This window comes from Mastigoproctus giganteus, chromosome 9 (genome assembly GCF_048544385.1).
Source record: "Mastigoproctus giganteus isolate SK-2022 chromosome 9, ASM4854438v1, whole genome shotgun sequence".
Lineage (NCBI taxonomy): Eukaryota > Metazoa > Arthropoda > Arachnida > Uropygi > Thelyphonidae > Mastigoproctus > Mastigoproctus giganteus.
In genome coordinates, this window is record NC_143583.1 from 86,062,018 (window position 1) to 86,078,312 (window position 16,295).

The window sequence follows — 16,295 nt, forward strand, 5'->3', positions numbered from 1 at the left end:
TAACTTGAAATTTAATACCTTTGGTAAAAGTTTTAACTGCCTTGTTTTCTGATTGTGTTTTGCAGAGCTCTAACAACAAGTAACTTATGCTTATTATTCATACAAAGAAATATACTGTAATCTCCTCTTTCACCTTTCTAGTTATTTTTGTAAAAAGGATATTAAAATTAGTTTATTAAAGCCTTTCAAAGCTTTAAACATCTCAATAAAGTCACCACAGAGATGTCTGATCTTGAGACTTTGCAAACCAGCAAAACTAAAGTCACCCTCTATAGCAGAGGTTAGCAACATGGCAATTATGGGCAGTAATTATTTATAAACGTCTGGCACTTGCAAGACATTTATCAGTCATCCATCAGCAGAAAGGACAACATTAATTGAAAGCATGTACAAAGGTTGGAGTCTGGCTTGTGTTCTTTTTTTTTTTTTTTTTTTTTGTTAAAGTAGGTAAACTTTTGCACATTATAATGGTTGCTACTTGCATTCTCACACACCTCATCTTTATTATGCCACTTGTTTGTGCTTGTTATGAGAAAGAGCAGTTCATTGCATGCTCATGCCTAAACTGTACTGTGTAAAAAATTTCAATATACAGTTTAAAAATAATGTAAAAGTACACTAGGCTACTGAGATCATCTTGTCTCAGTCGCAGCATGCAGTTGCAAAATATGATACTCCTTTCTTCATGAACCAAAGAACATTGCAACTCAATAACCTCTACACTTACCACAGTACTGGATTGAAAAGCTCTGGTCTTATGCTATGCAAATCAAAATTAAGAGCAATACCCACCCAAAAATTACTAAAGAAAGCATTGGAAGAATTTCAGTGCATACCCCCAAGGCAGTGCCCTATTAAAGAGAAGGACTGGACTATCAAAAAAACCATCAGAGTGGACATGGGGAAAAACAACAAGTAACTTATGCTTATTATTCATACAAAGAAATATACTGTAATCTCCTCTTTCACCTTTCTAGTTATTTTTGTAAAAAGGATATTAAAATTAGTTTATTAAAGCCTTTCAAAGCTTTAAACATCTCAATAAAGTCATCACAGAGATGTCTGTGGTGACTTTATTCCTTCCTACCTCTCTCATAAAAATAAAAATAATAAATAAAATAATAATAAACATATAGGTTAGTGTAAAAGCATAATTTTAACGTAGCCATCTACCAAAGTAGTTTAATTAATTAAATAATACAATTTGTTGCATGGAAACTCGTTGTGAAGGCACTCACAATATGAGATATAACCAAAACGATGCCAATTTAATTAATTAATTTAACTACTCTGGTAGAAGGCTATGTTAAAATAATGCTTTTGCACTAATCTATATGTTAGTCATTCTACCTCATAGCACAAGACCTTTGCCCTTAAATATTTTATAATAATAATAAATAAATAATATAAAAATAATTATTCAGTACCTGGATAATTATGCACATTAATTTCCCAGAAAATCCTTTTCTGTTTTCTTGCTTTAGCTTTACTTTCCTTTCTTCTCTAAAATTTTTCCATCTCCAAGCTAATAATATATACAAGAGTGCAAGGATATTCTATTTTCTTTTCACTCCCTCTGTTTTTCATTCTTTCCCTCTCTTACTTATAACCCTGAAGTAATGTAATATGAGCCATGATTATAAAATACCCCATGGTGCTTCACCGCTTTCACTTTTGAAAATGGTAATTCGCAAAGCGTTCATCTCACTTGTGTCACTGAGCATTCATCAGCTTACTTCCTACCTCTCTCATTAGGATGGCTTCTTTTAGTTATGAGAGAACTGATCATAAACTGATAATGTTATGAGTTTCCTTGTTTATGGTTTTAGCCTATTGTAGTTGTATGGATATTTTAGGACTATATCATGATTCTATGTAAAACTGTTCTCATTTGGTATCAAAAGAGTTCACATAAATAAAATTGCTTAAGGAAGGTAAATATCCTGATGAATGCTATTTCCAACAATGTGGTTAAGAGAAGACTTTTTGTAATCACAAAAAAGAGTGGAGAGTACTTTCCCTGGTATGGTAATAGTATGTACAATCTTGAGTATACATTTAGCAGTAAGTGGTGAGGAAACAATGTATGCATGCATAGAGTCATCCCTCCCACGAGAAGGAAGTGCATATACACCCAATCTATTAGTTATGAGAGAACTAATAGTGGGATCAACGGATGAACTAATAGTTGACAGTGGGATCAACTGATGATGTTACCAACAACAAGTTCAAAATGGGAGGCATTCAGAAAACTTGTCTTGCAAGCTACTAGGCTTTACATGCCAACTAAGAGATATTGTTCAAGGTTTAGTCCTAAATGGATGTCAGATGAACTAATGGGGCATATGGCAGAGAGGAAAAATGCATGGGATACATACAAATTAACACGTGACACAGAGGCCTGTGATGGATACAAGTTTATCTGTAACCAAGTTACAAAGGAGGTTAGGCAGGTGAAGGCAGATTACGAGAGATCCCTGGCAAGGGATGCGAAGAAAAACAGCAAAGAGTTCTTTACTTATGTAAACTCTGGAGGGAAGGGGATGAATCGGATTGGTCTACTTGATATCGATGGGTCAACTGTTGATGACCCTGCTCAGGTGGCTAACAAAGTAAATGAATATTTTGCATCGACATTCACACATGAGGAGTTATTCAGCGAGGGGAATGCCAGAGGTGTGTTCAACTCTGGCAGTGGGCTAGAGAATCTTAGCATTAGCATTAGTAGAGGCATTTGATGCAAGAAAGCAAGCTTATGCAGCATCAGCCAAAAAAAAAAAAAAAAACCCACTTCCACTTCACCCCTTTGTTCGTTCAAAATACCTGTCCAGCTGAGCCTTAAACTTATTTAGGCTATCAACCTCCACCACAAGGGATGGCAGTCTGTTCCACCAACCAACCACCCGCTGGCTAAAGGCAAATTTCCGCACGTCTATCCTACATCTGTCTTTCCTCAATTTGAATTTATGCCCTCTCAGGTGAATTTTCTGAGATAGAGGAAGAATCCCATCAGCTTTGAGCATGCTTAAACCATTCAAGGCTTTATACACCTCTATCAGATCACCTCGCTGGTGCCTAGTCTCCAGACACTGTAATTTGCAAAACTTAAGCCTTTCTTCGTAAGAGCACCCCTTTGTTCCATTCACTAATCTTGTTGCCCTTCTCTGTACTCGTTCCAGCAGCTCTACATCCTTCTTGAAATCAGGCCTCCAGACCTGTATACAGTACTCTAGGTGTGGCCTGACCATTGCCTTATACAATGGAATAATCACCTCCTTATCCCTGCTGGAAAAATTCCTGTATATCATTGACAATACTCCATGAGCTACTCTTGCAGCCCGTCTGCACGGCTCAGAGAACTTCATATCTGCCTGCACAATCGCCCCCAAGTCCCTTTCATTCTCTACCACTGTCAGTGTAGTACCACAGAGTTGATACGTTGCTCTGGGGTTGCTGTTTCCCATGTGTAGTACTTTACATTTTCAATGTTAAACTTCATTTGCCACCTCTCAGCCCATCTGCTCAACCTTTCCAGATCCTGTTGCAGCAGCATAGTGTCAGTAGTGTCATTGACAACCCTGCCAACCTTTGTATCATCTGCAAACTTGGACATTAAGCTTGATATACCATCATCAATATCATTTATAAATACAGAAAACAATAATGGACCCAACACTGAGCCCTGAGGGACTCCACTAATAACATTAGTCCACGATGAGCAGTGTCCATTGATTACCACTCTCTGTCTTCTCCCCCTCAACCACCCCTTTATCCATAGCAGCAATTTGCCTCCAATGCCACACTGCTCCAATTTGTGCAGCAGTCTTCCATGTGCAACAGTATCAAAAGCCTTTCTAAGATCCAAGTATATAATATCAAAGTTATTCCCTGCATCCAGTTCTTTTGTGACTGCATCATAGTATCCAATCAAGTTGGTCAGGCAAGACTTCCCCTTAACAAAACCATGCTGTGTCTGAGCTATAACTGAAGTCTTGTCTAAATGATCCTGCAGTGCTTCTTTAACCAGTGCCTCCATTAATTTTCCGGGAACAGAACTTAAGCTCACAGGTCTATAATTACTTGTGTCAGCCTTTGATCCTCCTTTGTGAATTGGGGTCACATTTGCACATTTCAGTCTATGGGTACCGCCCCTGAGTCCAAGGAAGCTCTCATAATTATGGCTAAGGGTTTGCTTACCTCCTTTGCTGCCTCCTTTAATATAACTGGATAGATCCCATCCACCCCGGGTGCCTTTCTTGTGTTTATCTTCAACAGTTTCTCCTCCACTTTACTCCCAGTTATTTCAAGATTCTGTAGCTTACTGCTAGAGTTGAATACACCTCTGACATTCCCCTTGCTGAATAACTCCTCATGTGTGAATGTCGATGCAAAATATTCATTTAGTTTGTTAGCTACCTGAGCAGGATCATCAACACTTGATCCATCAATATCAAGTGGACCAATCTGATTCATCCCCTTCCTTCTAGAGTTTACATAAGTAAAGAACTCTTTGCTGTTTTTCTTTGCATCCCTTTCCAAGGATTTCTCGTAATCTGCCTTCGCCTGCCTAACCTCCTTTGTAACCTGGTTGCATATCAACTTGTATCTATCATAGGCTTCTGTGTCATGTGTTAATTTGTAAGTATCCCATGCATTTTTCTTCTCTGCCATATGCCTCATTAGTTCATCTGACATCCATTTTGGCCTAAACCTTGAACAATATTTCTTAGTTGGTATGTAAAGCCTAGTAGCTTCCAAGATAAGTTCTTTGAATGCTTCCCATTTTGAATTTGCTGTTGGTAACATCATCAGTTGGTCCCATTGTATAGAATTTAAATACTGTCTCAGTCCATCGTAGTCGCCTTTACGGAAGCAATAACCCTTCCCTTTACCCCTAATGGTAGTTACCTCTTTCAGTAAATCCCACTTCAGCACACTGTGATCACTGCCACCTAGTGGTTCATTTATCTGCAGATTCTTAATGCATGAAGAATCACTGCTGATAATCAAATCAAGAGTATTACTCCCTCTAGTTGCCTCCCGAACATGCTGATGTAGAAAACAATCATCCAATAAATCCACAAAAGCCCTGCTAGTGTGTGAGTAACCAGCCCCCAAATTCCAGTCAATATCTGGGAAATTAAAATCTCCCATTATAAGACTCTCTGATTTACTGGCCCACTCTATTTCCCTGTACAGTTCCTTATTATACTCATCAGAGTCATTAGGCCTATAGCACACTCCTACTCTCAATTTTGATCTTCCAATGCTTATGTCACACCAAACTGACTCAACACTGCACTGTCCAGCGATGTCGACTGGCTTCACTTCCTTGGATTTTATGTGTTTCTTAACTAATAGCATAACCCCTCCCCCCTTCCTATCCTGTCTATCCTTTCTGTAGACGTTGTACTCCCCAAACTGCAGTTCTGCATCCCTTATATCTGTGTGACACCACGTCTCTGATATCCCAACAATATTTGCCTTTGATGTTTTGAGCAATACCTCAAATTCATCAAATTTCTTTACTAAACTCCTAGCATTGGTGTACACGCAAGTATACCTGCACCTGTTTCTATTCTTAGCTACCCTAACACAACCCATGTGTTTACTTGTACCGCAATGGCTCCCAGCAGTCTCTGAAATACCATGCATCTTGTTTTTCAGGCTTCTGCTCATTCTAATAGAAGCAGTGCAAGAATCTCTTTCACCTCTGCCAGTGGCTACTGTCAATCTATTGGTCTTTGTCTCCCCCCCAAGCTAGCAGTTTTCCGACCCACCTAACACTGCCTCGATAGCATCAGCAAATATTCTTGCACCCTTTCTATTTAAGTGTATCCCATCCCTGTAGAAGCAATCTCTCCTGTTAACAAGTACAGTCCAGGCTGAAAAAAATTCTACCCCTTGAGCCTTGCACAATCTTTCCAGGGCCGAATTGATCGACAAGGCTCTCATCTTGTGATGACTGAGAGTAGAGTGGAGAAGAAATTGTTGAAGATGGACACAAGAGAGGCACCTGGGGTGGATGGGATCTGTCCAGTTGTATTAAAGGAGGCAGCAAAGGAGGTGAGCAAACCCTTGGCCATAATTGTGAGAGCTTCCTTGGACTCAGGGGAGGTGCCCATGGACTGGAGATGTGCAGATGTGACCCCAATTCACAAGGGAGGATCAAGGGCTGACACAAGTAATTATAGACCTGTGAGTTTAACTTCTGTTCCCGGAAAATTAATGGAGGCACTGGTTAAAGAAGCACTGTAGGATCATCTAGACAAGACTTCAGTTATAGCTCGGATACAGCATGGTTTTGTTAAGGGGAAGTTTTGCCTGACCAATTTGATTGGATACTGTGATGCAGTCACAAAAGAACTGGATGCAGGGAATAACTTTGATATTATATACTTGGATCGGCTTTTGATGCTGTTGCACATGGAGGACTGCTGCACAAATTGGAGCAATGTGGCACTGGAGGCAAATTGCTGCTATGGATAAAGGGGTGGTTGAGGGGGAGAAGACAGAGAGTGGTAGTCAATGGACACTGCTCATCGTGGACTAATGTTATTAGTGGAGTCCCTCAGGGTTCAGTATTGGGTCCTTTATTGTTCTCTGTATTTATAAATGATATTGATGATGGTATATCAGGCTTAATGTCCAGGTTTGCAGACGATACGAAGGTTGGCAGGGTTGTCAAGGACACTGCTGACACTGTGCTGCTGCAACAGGATCTGGAAAGGTTGAGCAGATGGGCTGAGAGGTGGCAAATGAGGTTTAACATTGACAAATGTAAAGTACTACATATGGGAAACAGCAACCCCAGAGCGACGTATCAACTCTGTGGTACTACACTGACAGTGGTAGAGAATGAAAGGGACCTGGGGGTGGTTGTGCAGGCAGATATGAAGTTCTCTGAGCAGTGCAGACGGGCGGCAGGAGTGGCTCATGGTGTATTGTCAATTATATATAGGAATTTTTCTAGCAGGGATAAGGAGGTGATGATTCCCTTGTATAGGGCAATGGTCAGGCCACACTTAGAGTGCTGTATACAGGCCTGGAGCCCTCATTTCAAGAGGGATGTAGAGCTGCTGAAACGAGTACAGAGAAGAGCAACAAGATTGGTGAATGGAACAAAGGGGTGCTCTTGAGAAGAAGGGCTTAAGTTTTGCGAATTGCAATGTCTGGAGACTGGGCACCAGCGAGGTGATCTGATAGAGGTGTACAAGGCCTTGAATGGTTTGAGCATGCTCAATGCTGATGGGATTCTTCCTCTTGCTCAGAATAATCACCTGAGAGGGCATAAGTTCAAATTGAGGAAAGACAGATGTAGGATAGATGTGCGGAAATTTGCCTTTAGCCAGCGGGTGGTTGGTAGGTGGAACAGACTTCCATCCCTCGTCGTGGAAGTTGATAGCCTAAATAAGTTTAAGGCTCAGCTGGACAGGTATTTCGAACGAACAGAGGGGTGAAGTGGAAGTGGTTATTTTTTATTTATTTATTTATTTTTTTTTTTTTTGGCTGATGCTGCATAAGCTTGCTTTCTTGCATCAAATGCCTCTACTCATGCTAAACTATGTATGCCATTTAAAGCATTAATCTGCTTTTATTTTTCAGCCATTTAATTTTTTCCATTGCAGCCTGTCAGGTCAGCACTCCCATGCACACACACACACACTTATCTAATCTATTTGCCTATATTTCATTATGGTTGTTGGGCATTTCTATTATTACTAGCAGTGTCCCAGATCCATAATCCATTATAAATATATTACTATTACTTTTTTTTTTCCTTCATTCTATTTTAGACATTCCATTTTATCACTGCAACCTATTATTATTATTAATTATATAATACATATATATATATATATATATACACAAATAGATGATAAGTGTATGTGTAGGTGTGCTGAACTGACAGGTGTAGTTACCATGGAAAAAATTAAAAGTGCCTGAAAAATAAAAGCAGATTACTTAACTTATATAAATAAAATTAAATGAAAATATATAAATAGTACTTAATGCTGTAGGTCCTAAGATTTTAGCTACATCATCAAGGGCCAGCAGCCAAAACCAAAGCAATCACAGCAATAAGCAAGGCCTCTGTTTCTGTTATGATGTATATGTGGCAGCCAGAAAAAGTGAGCAAACGTATACATCATAGCCGACCCGACAGAGACTAAAAAGAAATAGAAAGCAAAACCACATTCATACTAAAATAAATAACATGTAAAATGCAAAATTAAGCTAAAGTTAAAACCAATTGATTCCGGTTAAAGTTAAAACCAATTGATTCCAGTTAAAGAAAAAAACCATAATAATGAATAGCTAGCCACTCTACCTGAATCTTTACAAAGAAAGCAAAATATCAGGATGAAAGAAAATAGTCAGTATGTGACAACTTACTGTTGGACTGAGTGAAGAGAACATAACAGGGCTGAAATGGAGTTAAAAGAAGTAGGCTGATAGTTCCCTATAAGTATAATGTTTTATCTATATATAGTATTTTGTAATTTGTAGGTTTTCAGTGTTTGGACGTTTGGCTGATTGATCTTGCTACTCATAACCTGTGATACAAGCATGCCCTGCATTCCAAAAGAATCTCACTGAATGATTGTTATCCCATAGGTCAAGGGTTCTCCAACTTTGTAATACAGCTGTTTGTTTGTTATTTGATTTTTAGGAGCATTAGCAACTAAGGCCATATTGCTCCGGAAAATGCAGTAGTCATTCCCTGGCTTTTCCGCATCCTCCGTATTTGGTGGTCATGGGCTCGACCCCTGGTCTAATCAAGAAGCATGTGCTACGCACTGCTGCTCTTTCCCATCTGGCTATGGAGGCGCTTGTAATACAGCAACCTCCTAAAATGCTATATGAATTTGTGCAAACTCCACCCCTTTCTCCATGAGTAAAACTAATGATTACATTGAGGTTAAAATTGGGCAATAAATAAATATTCCAATAACTTTGATTGCTAATATTTTATTGTAAATAAACAAAAAATATCAAACTTGGAATCCTGTAGTAAGAAATATAAATATGGTTAACTAATGAACAGACTTCAAATAAAATTTCATTAAACTTAGGTTTTTTTTACCATGACTACACCAACCCACACTATGATAAAAATAGAAACAACATAATAGCATAAACAGCACATGAGCAGGGAAAGGGGGCTTGTGTCTTGTGATTTTGTTAATGAAGCAAGTGTTAATAACATATCTGAGATTTAAACCTTATTTTTACTATGAATGAAGATGATTTATTGTCCATTCAACTGTATCCAGCTGTGACCCCCCCCCCCCTCGAAGATACTTGTGACCTGGAGAGGGAGGATTATGCCCCATAGTTTGAAAAACACTGCCATAGGTGATTCAAACTGGAAATGATTTTTTTTTTTTTGATGGGATGCAAAAATTGAAACTTTGTCAAATGCAGACACTGTACTTATGAAATCTGTATATATTACACTGCTAACATTGTGAAGGTGACATGGTAATATTCCCCAAGGCTAATTTAATTGCATATAGTTCTGAAGAACAACTGCATTCAGACCAGCACAATCTTCTGACCAGCCACAGCACCAATGACAGGTTGTTTTCAAACCATCATATATTTGGTAACAGTAAGCACCATTTCTTCTTCTCTATATTCAAATAGATGAAAAACTTAGCTTTTTTTTTCTTTCTTATACACTGATTTCTCATACTCAGCCTTTTCTGCGGTACTATTATAGATCAACTTGTAGCTGTCAAAGGTTTTAGTACTTTTCATCACTTTGTAACTGATCCATCACAAATGTTTTCTTCTATTAGACTAGCCAGCTTGATATTCATCCATCTCAGCATCCTCCTCTTGCTATATTTTTTAATGGCATATTTGCATTCATGGCTTCTGTGAACAATGCTTTAAAGATATTTCATAATTCTAATATAATAACCCTTCTCTCTCTCTGCCATCTTCTTGATGAAGGATATATAACATTTTAAAAAACTGTCCACTTAAGCTGTCATAGACCCTTTCCCGAAATTACACCTTACATCTTGACATAAACAACTGCAACATCTTTCTTCATCTTCCAACTAAGGACTGCACGATCACTTTCTGCTAATGGTTCTGCACGGTTAGCCCTAAAGCAACAACCAGTTCATGGATAATGATGTTTAGAATATTTTAACACCTACTATTTTCTCTAACATGATGATGCAAATAATAAGCATCTATTTATAATTTTTTTTTATAATTAAGCATGAGTTTCCCTCCCACTTGCTCTAATCAATAATGGATAAATTCAACATGGTAATATGATAATGAGACTTGCTTGCCCATTCCATCTTCACAATTTTCTGAACAGGAGCACACCCTCCACTCTTCATTTTATGTTTGCATCCAGCTACTTCACACCACAGATTCTATGCTGCCATACACCAGATCTGAATCTAAAAACCTTAGTCATGTACAAGCTGCTTTTAATAAGAATATGATTCCACCATCCATTCTATCCTTCCTAAATACTTTATATGTAGCATACTGAAACGTGTCCTCCCTTCTTTCTGGGTGACATCAGATTTTTGCTAGCCAATTATGTCAGCATTAGCTGTGTTAACCAGGAGTTTGAATTCAATAATTTTATTTATGCAGCTCCTGACTTTGCTGTACTACTTCACACCACAGATTCTTTGTAAATTCTATGTAAATTATCAGGAGATATAGTAACCTACAGTAGGTATAAACTAGTCTGCAATTAAGTCACAAATAACACAGTGATAGTGTATAGTTTATTACTCTGACACACCTCTCAAATTTATTTTTAAGCTTGTTTCCCTAACATTAGCTTTCCAATCATTTGATGCATCACTACCTTTTATGCACCAAAAAACTGCAGATAAAGGAACAACTAGGTGGCAGAAAATCAGTGTATTGATGTAGGATTTACTTCAAGGTCTAACTACTGTCAAGAGCAAAGGAAGGCTTTTTACTCAAAGGTGACTACAATGGTCTCAGACATATTTTAAAATAAATATTGTGTGGAAATCTGCATGCAAGTCTATTCATTGGAAGAACTGATGACCAACAGAAAATTCTAAATGGGGGGTTCAGGGAAGTAATCATAGAAGCTACTAAGCTCGTTATACCAACTAAGAGATAGTGTTTAAGCTTTAGACCTAAATGAATGTCAGATGAACTGTGAGAGTAGTGGCAGAGAAGAAAAGTGCATGGGATGCTTGTAAATTATCAGGAGATACAGTAACCTGCAGTAGGTATAAACTAGTCTGCAATTAAGTCACAAAATGGGTTAGGCAACATACGGCAGATTATGAAAAAGTCCCTGGAAAAAAATGCAAAGAAAAGTAGCAAAGACGTCCTTACTTATGTAAACACAAGAAGGAAAGAGCTGAATCACAATGGTCTGATAGGTATAAATGATATAACTGCTGATGATCCTGCTCAGTTTGCTGACAAAGTGAACGTTCACACGTGAGGAATTTTTTAGTGATATGGATGCCAAAAGTATATCCAATTATGGAAAGCTAAATGATTTGTGGTAACCAAGAGGAAAGAAGATGAGAACTTAATGAAGCTAAATGCAAGTAAGTAACTTGGGGCAGATAGAATCTATCTAATTATATTAAGAGAGGCAGCAACAGAGGTCAGAAAACATTTAACCATAATTATAAGAGCATCCTTGGATTCAGGGGAAGTTTTTAACGCACCTAAGATGCAAGATCTTTGAACTGAATTGAAACATTTGAATAATCATCGTTTGGAAACATTCTCTCAACCGCATTACAATTTTGGGATCAAGTTGCTTCATCGAGTTTCAGAATGGTACTGTTGAATACACAGAGTTTGAAACTTCATAGCGAAGACATTGTGACCGATCAGATTCTCATGGAATCGAATATCTTGGCATTAAATCTAACATGGCTTGAAAACAATGAAAATGTTGATGTTCGAGGATCATCATCATCATTAGCCATTTTCAATCCACTGCAGGATGAAGGCCTCTCCAGCAACTTTTCAGTTCCTTCTGTTTTGAGCACTGGCCATCCATTTACTACCCAAAAACTCATGAATTTCATCTATCCATCTCTGCCTTTGTCTTCCAGGTTTTCTTCTAGCTGTGTTCGAGGATACAAATGTATAATTTGTACAAATTACATTAGTATAATTTGTACAAATACAAATGTAAAATGTATAAATACACAATTCAAAAGAACTTCTGTGTGATCCGGTGGTGTTGCGATATACAATAAAGTCAAATCGACAATATGTACACCACATATTCTCATTACCATGGATGCAGACTTGCTACGGCAAATGACTGGTACAGATTATTGGTGCCATTTGTGCAGCTGAAGTTGAAATAAATGGACATAAGACTTTGCTTTTAACATTCTACATCTCTAATTCAACATTGGAGCAGATTAAAGTTTTCTTAATATCCAATCTAGCGATTTATATGCCAAAGTTTGGAGACATTCCTAAAGTTGTAAGGAAATTCAATTTTCAAAAGATCCCAATAATTTTGGTGGGTGATTTCGACATTGACATTAAGAAACCTGAAAATGCTCCATTCCTCGACTTCATGGAATCAACATTCAATCTTAAACTCGCATCACATCCTACAAAATCTATTACGCGTGGTCAATCGTGTATCGACTTGGTCTTCAATCACAATGTTAATAGTTTGAATTGTTTCAACTATGTATCCTACTTTAGTTACCACAAACCTTTATTATAGACTGTAAATGAAAATACCGAATAAAATAAAACTGATTTTATTAAGTTTAAATGGTATTTTTTCATTTCACATGATGTTATTCACGGATCCACCTTCGGCTCCATGGAGCCAACGTCGATTTTTTTTTTTTTTTCACCTTTTCTGATGCTGTATAAGCTTGCTTTCTTGCATCGTCTGCTCCTGCTAATACTAATAATTATCACAAAACACATTTCAGTGTGTGCACACCAAATGTTCACAATGAAATATTCCTAGAAAACCTTAATTCTAGGCTTCGTCAGTGTTTTGAATTGGTACTAACTGCGACATATAGGGCTAACTATATAGGGTTTCAGATCAGGGCACAAAACATTGCAGCTGGTGTTTAGCATATACAGTGATCATTTTTAAAAAATATAGTAAATAAATAATAGCAGTCTGATTGTAGGAACAAAAACATTATTTACAATTTAATTATAAAAGTAAACAGTATATTTCCAAGGCAGAAAATATTATTTTAGTATATAAGTATAATATTTTTATATTTATGCCTTGAAAATACACCATTTATGTTTATAATTACAGATTATAATTTATAATTATGGGATGGATACCAAATAATTTAGTATTTTTGTCCATGTGCAATTATCTGGTATTCATCTTGCATAGGATGAGGAGCTCTAAGTACAGAATTTTTTTTTTATGGGAATGTGGTGTTATTCCATCCCCCCCTCCCACCATTTAATTCCATGTTATTCCATCCCCCCACCACCATTTAAATAACTATTTAATGGAGTCTGAGTTTCAAATAAAAATAAAACAAAAACCCCCATCCAATGTTTATCAACAAAAATATCCAACTGGTTCCACTTATTCAATTTTTCTACATCACAGTATAATTTGGTTCGTCTCATTTCATCAAATAATTAGTTGTTTAGTAATGAATAGCAACATATCACTGTTCTTTTGAAAAAAAATGTGAATAAACAATATTTTACCGCATAATCAGAACAGCAAGACCATTTTGCATTATGGCACAATATTAAATAATCTACTTCCTAATACAGTATGAGCTGCAATGGTTAAATGTGGCATTAATCAAAGTCAGTGTGCCAAAATGTGAGAACAAGCATAATTCAAGAGAGAAGACATAGATATGGCAAAGTAAAATGAAATACAAAATGCATCTTATGGGAATGTGATGTCATTCCATCCCCCCCATATATTTTTACGAAATTATCAACAGAAATAAAATGCTTGGAAAAAGAAAATAGAATCTCTTAAGACAGGGCAGTTCAATTGATAAGGGACATCTGGTTGCCTACACATAACTTCGTGCAACTTTTGATGCTTTTATAATGTTTTACTAAATGATTATCAATCTTGTATAGTCAAACTTCGCAAAATGCAAAGCACAAAAGCTGTATTTTATGCAGTTCAACAGTTAATGTCAACAAGTCTTTCTAATCTTCAACCCATGCATGGTATTAAGTACTATAGGCTCTAATACCTTTCATTTTTAGGACTTCATTAAACAAAATAATAAAACATAAGAAATGGTTAAACTAAAGGTACTGTTGTAGCACTTGAATTAAAAATATTATCAACTGGCACGCTTGTTTTTGTCAGTGAAAATTATCAAAAGATTATATAGCACATGAAATCCTTCCACATCTCACTAATTCAAACATTTGGCTTTGTGTTAAAGTATCAATAAGTTTTAACACATAATCGACAATGACCATCTTACTACTTTTAGGTGTGTGTGTGTGTGTGTGTGTGTGTGAGAGAGAGAGAGAGAGAGAGAGAGAGAGAGAGAGAGAGAGAGAGAGAGAGAGAGAGATTATGATGAAAATTATATTTTTTATATCACTTGAATAGCCACAATGCTTTGAGTGAAATGGCATTATAGCCTATTCCAGCACTACATTAATATAATATGGATACATAATATTTTTTGCTTTGGATTGACGCAGGAGAAAAATTTAATATTCTAGTCAGCTTTTTAAAAATCATTGTTTTTGTTACATACCACCTTACATCATGGCTTGGCAAAGATAAATAAACTTGCCAAAATTTAATTCAAGTCACACTACATACACTTTCAATCTGATCTTGGAATCCGACATTTAGGATACTAACTGCAAAAGAAAATTTTGACATAGGTTTTTGTGGTCTGGTCACCAATGTAGCATAGATGCTGTTGGACCATATGACAATAGAAATTGAAATAGGATAGAAAATATACTTTTAGTATTGGCAGAGGCATATGATGCAAGAAAGAAAGATTAAGCAGCGTCAGCCAAAAAAAAAAAAAAAAAAACCATTTCAACTATTCATTCGCTCCAAAAGTCTGTCCAGTTCTTCCTTGAATTTATTTAAGCTGTCGACTTCCACATCGACAAATGGAAGTTTGTTCTACCAATCAACCACCCACTAGCTAATGGAAGTTTGTTCTACCAATCAACCACCCACTAGCTAAATATACACACATCTATTCTGCAACTGTCTTTCCTCAATTTGAATTTAACCCCTCAAGTGCATAATCTGAGGAAGAGGAAAAATCCCATCAGCACTGAGCTTGCTCAAATGATTCAAGGCCTTATATACCTCAATCAGATCACATCGCAGGTGTTTAGTCTCCAAATATTGCAATTTGCAGAACTTAAGCCTCTCTTGGTAAGAGCAACCTTTGTTCCCCTCACCAATTTTGTTAGTCTTCTCTGTACTCCTTCCATCAGTTCTACACCCTTCCTAAAATGAGGCCTCCATACGTGTATGCAGTACTCAATGTGTGGCTTGACCATTGCTTTATACAAAGGGATAATCACCCCCTTATCCCTGCTAGCAAAATTTCTGTATATCATTGACAAGACCCATGAGCTGCTCTGGCAGCCTGTCTGCACTGCTCAAAAAACTTCATATCTGACTAAACAATTACTCCACCACCCCGAGTGTAGTACCACGCCATTGGTACGTTACTCTGGGGTTACTGCTACCCATATGCAGCATTTTGCATTTGTCAATGTTTTAACTTCAGTTTCCATCTCTCAGCCCATCTTCCCAACTTTTCTAGATTCTGCTGCAGTGCAGTAGCATACTGTCATTACAATCATTAACAATCCAGCTACCTATGATTAATGCAGCAAAGTGCACTTGGAAAACAGAACCTTCAAGAACAGAAAATAATAATTATTTATTTATTTTTGGCTGGTGCAGCAAAAGGCTGTGGCTTCCTTGAATTATATAGCTAATACTGCAGGGTGAGTCATGAAAAAGTAGCCCACCGCTGCACGCTTGGAATAACCAGCAGCCAATCAACATGTGACTAGCCACCTGCACAAACAAATTTTTTTTTTTCTCATAGATTAGTAGTATTCGTCACTCCTCAAGGTCAATCTCGTTGGAAGACTGTTTTTCTGGACATAATCCAGTTTGTGTCTCATGTGTGCGTGTGTTTGTAAGGGTTTTCTGCATCATGCCTTATTCAGTTCCAGAAAGAGTTGCAATTGTTGAGGCATATATGCATACTGGTTCATTTAAGGAAACAAGAAGAATGTTTGCAGAACAGTTCCCCACT

At 37.3% G+C, this 16,295-nt stretch overlaps 1 protein-coding gene across 1 annotated transcript in view; it reads right to left on the minus strand.

Moving 5' to 3' along the window:
- l(1)G0196 (inositol hexakisphosphate and diphosphoinositol-pentakisphosphate kinase) overlaps positions 1-16,295 on the minus strand; it is an 832,616-nt gene that overhangs the window by 352,385 nt on the left and 463,936 nt on the right. The window lies entirely within an intron of this gene.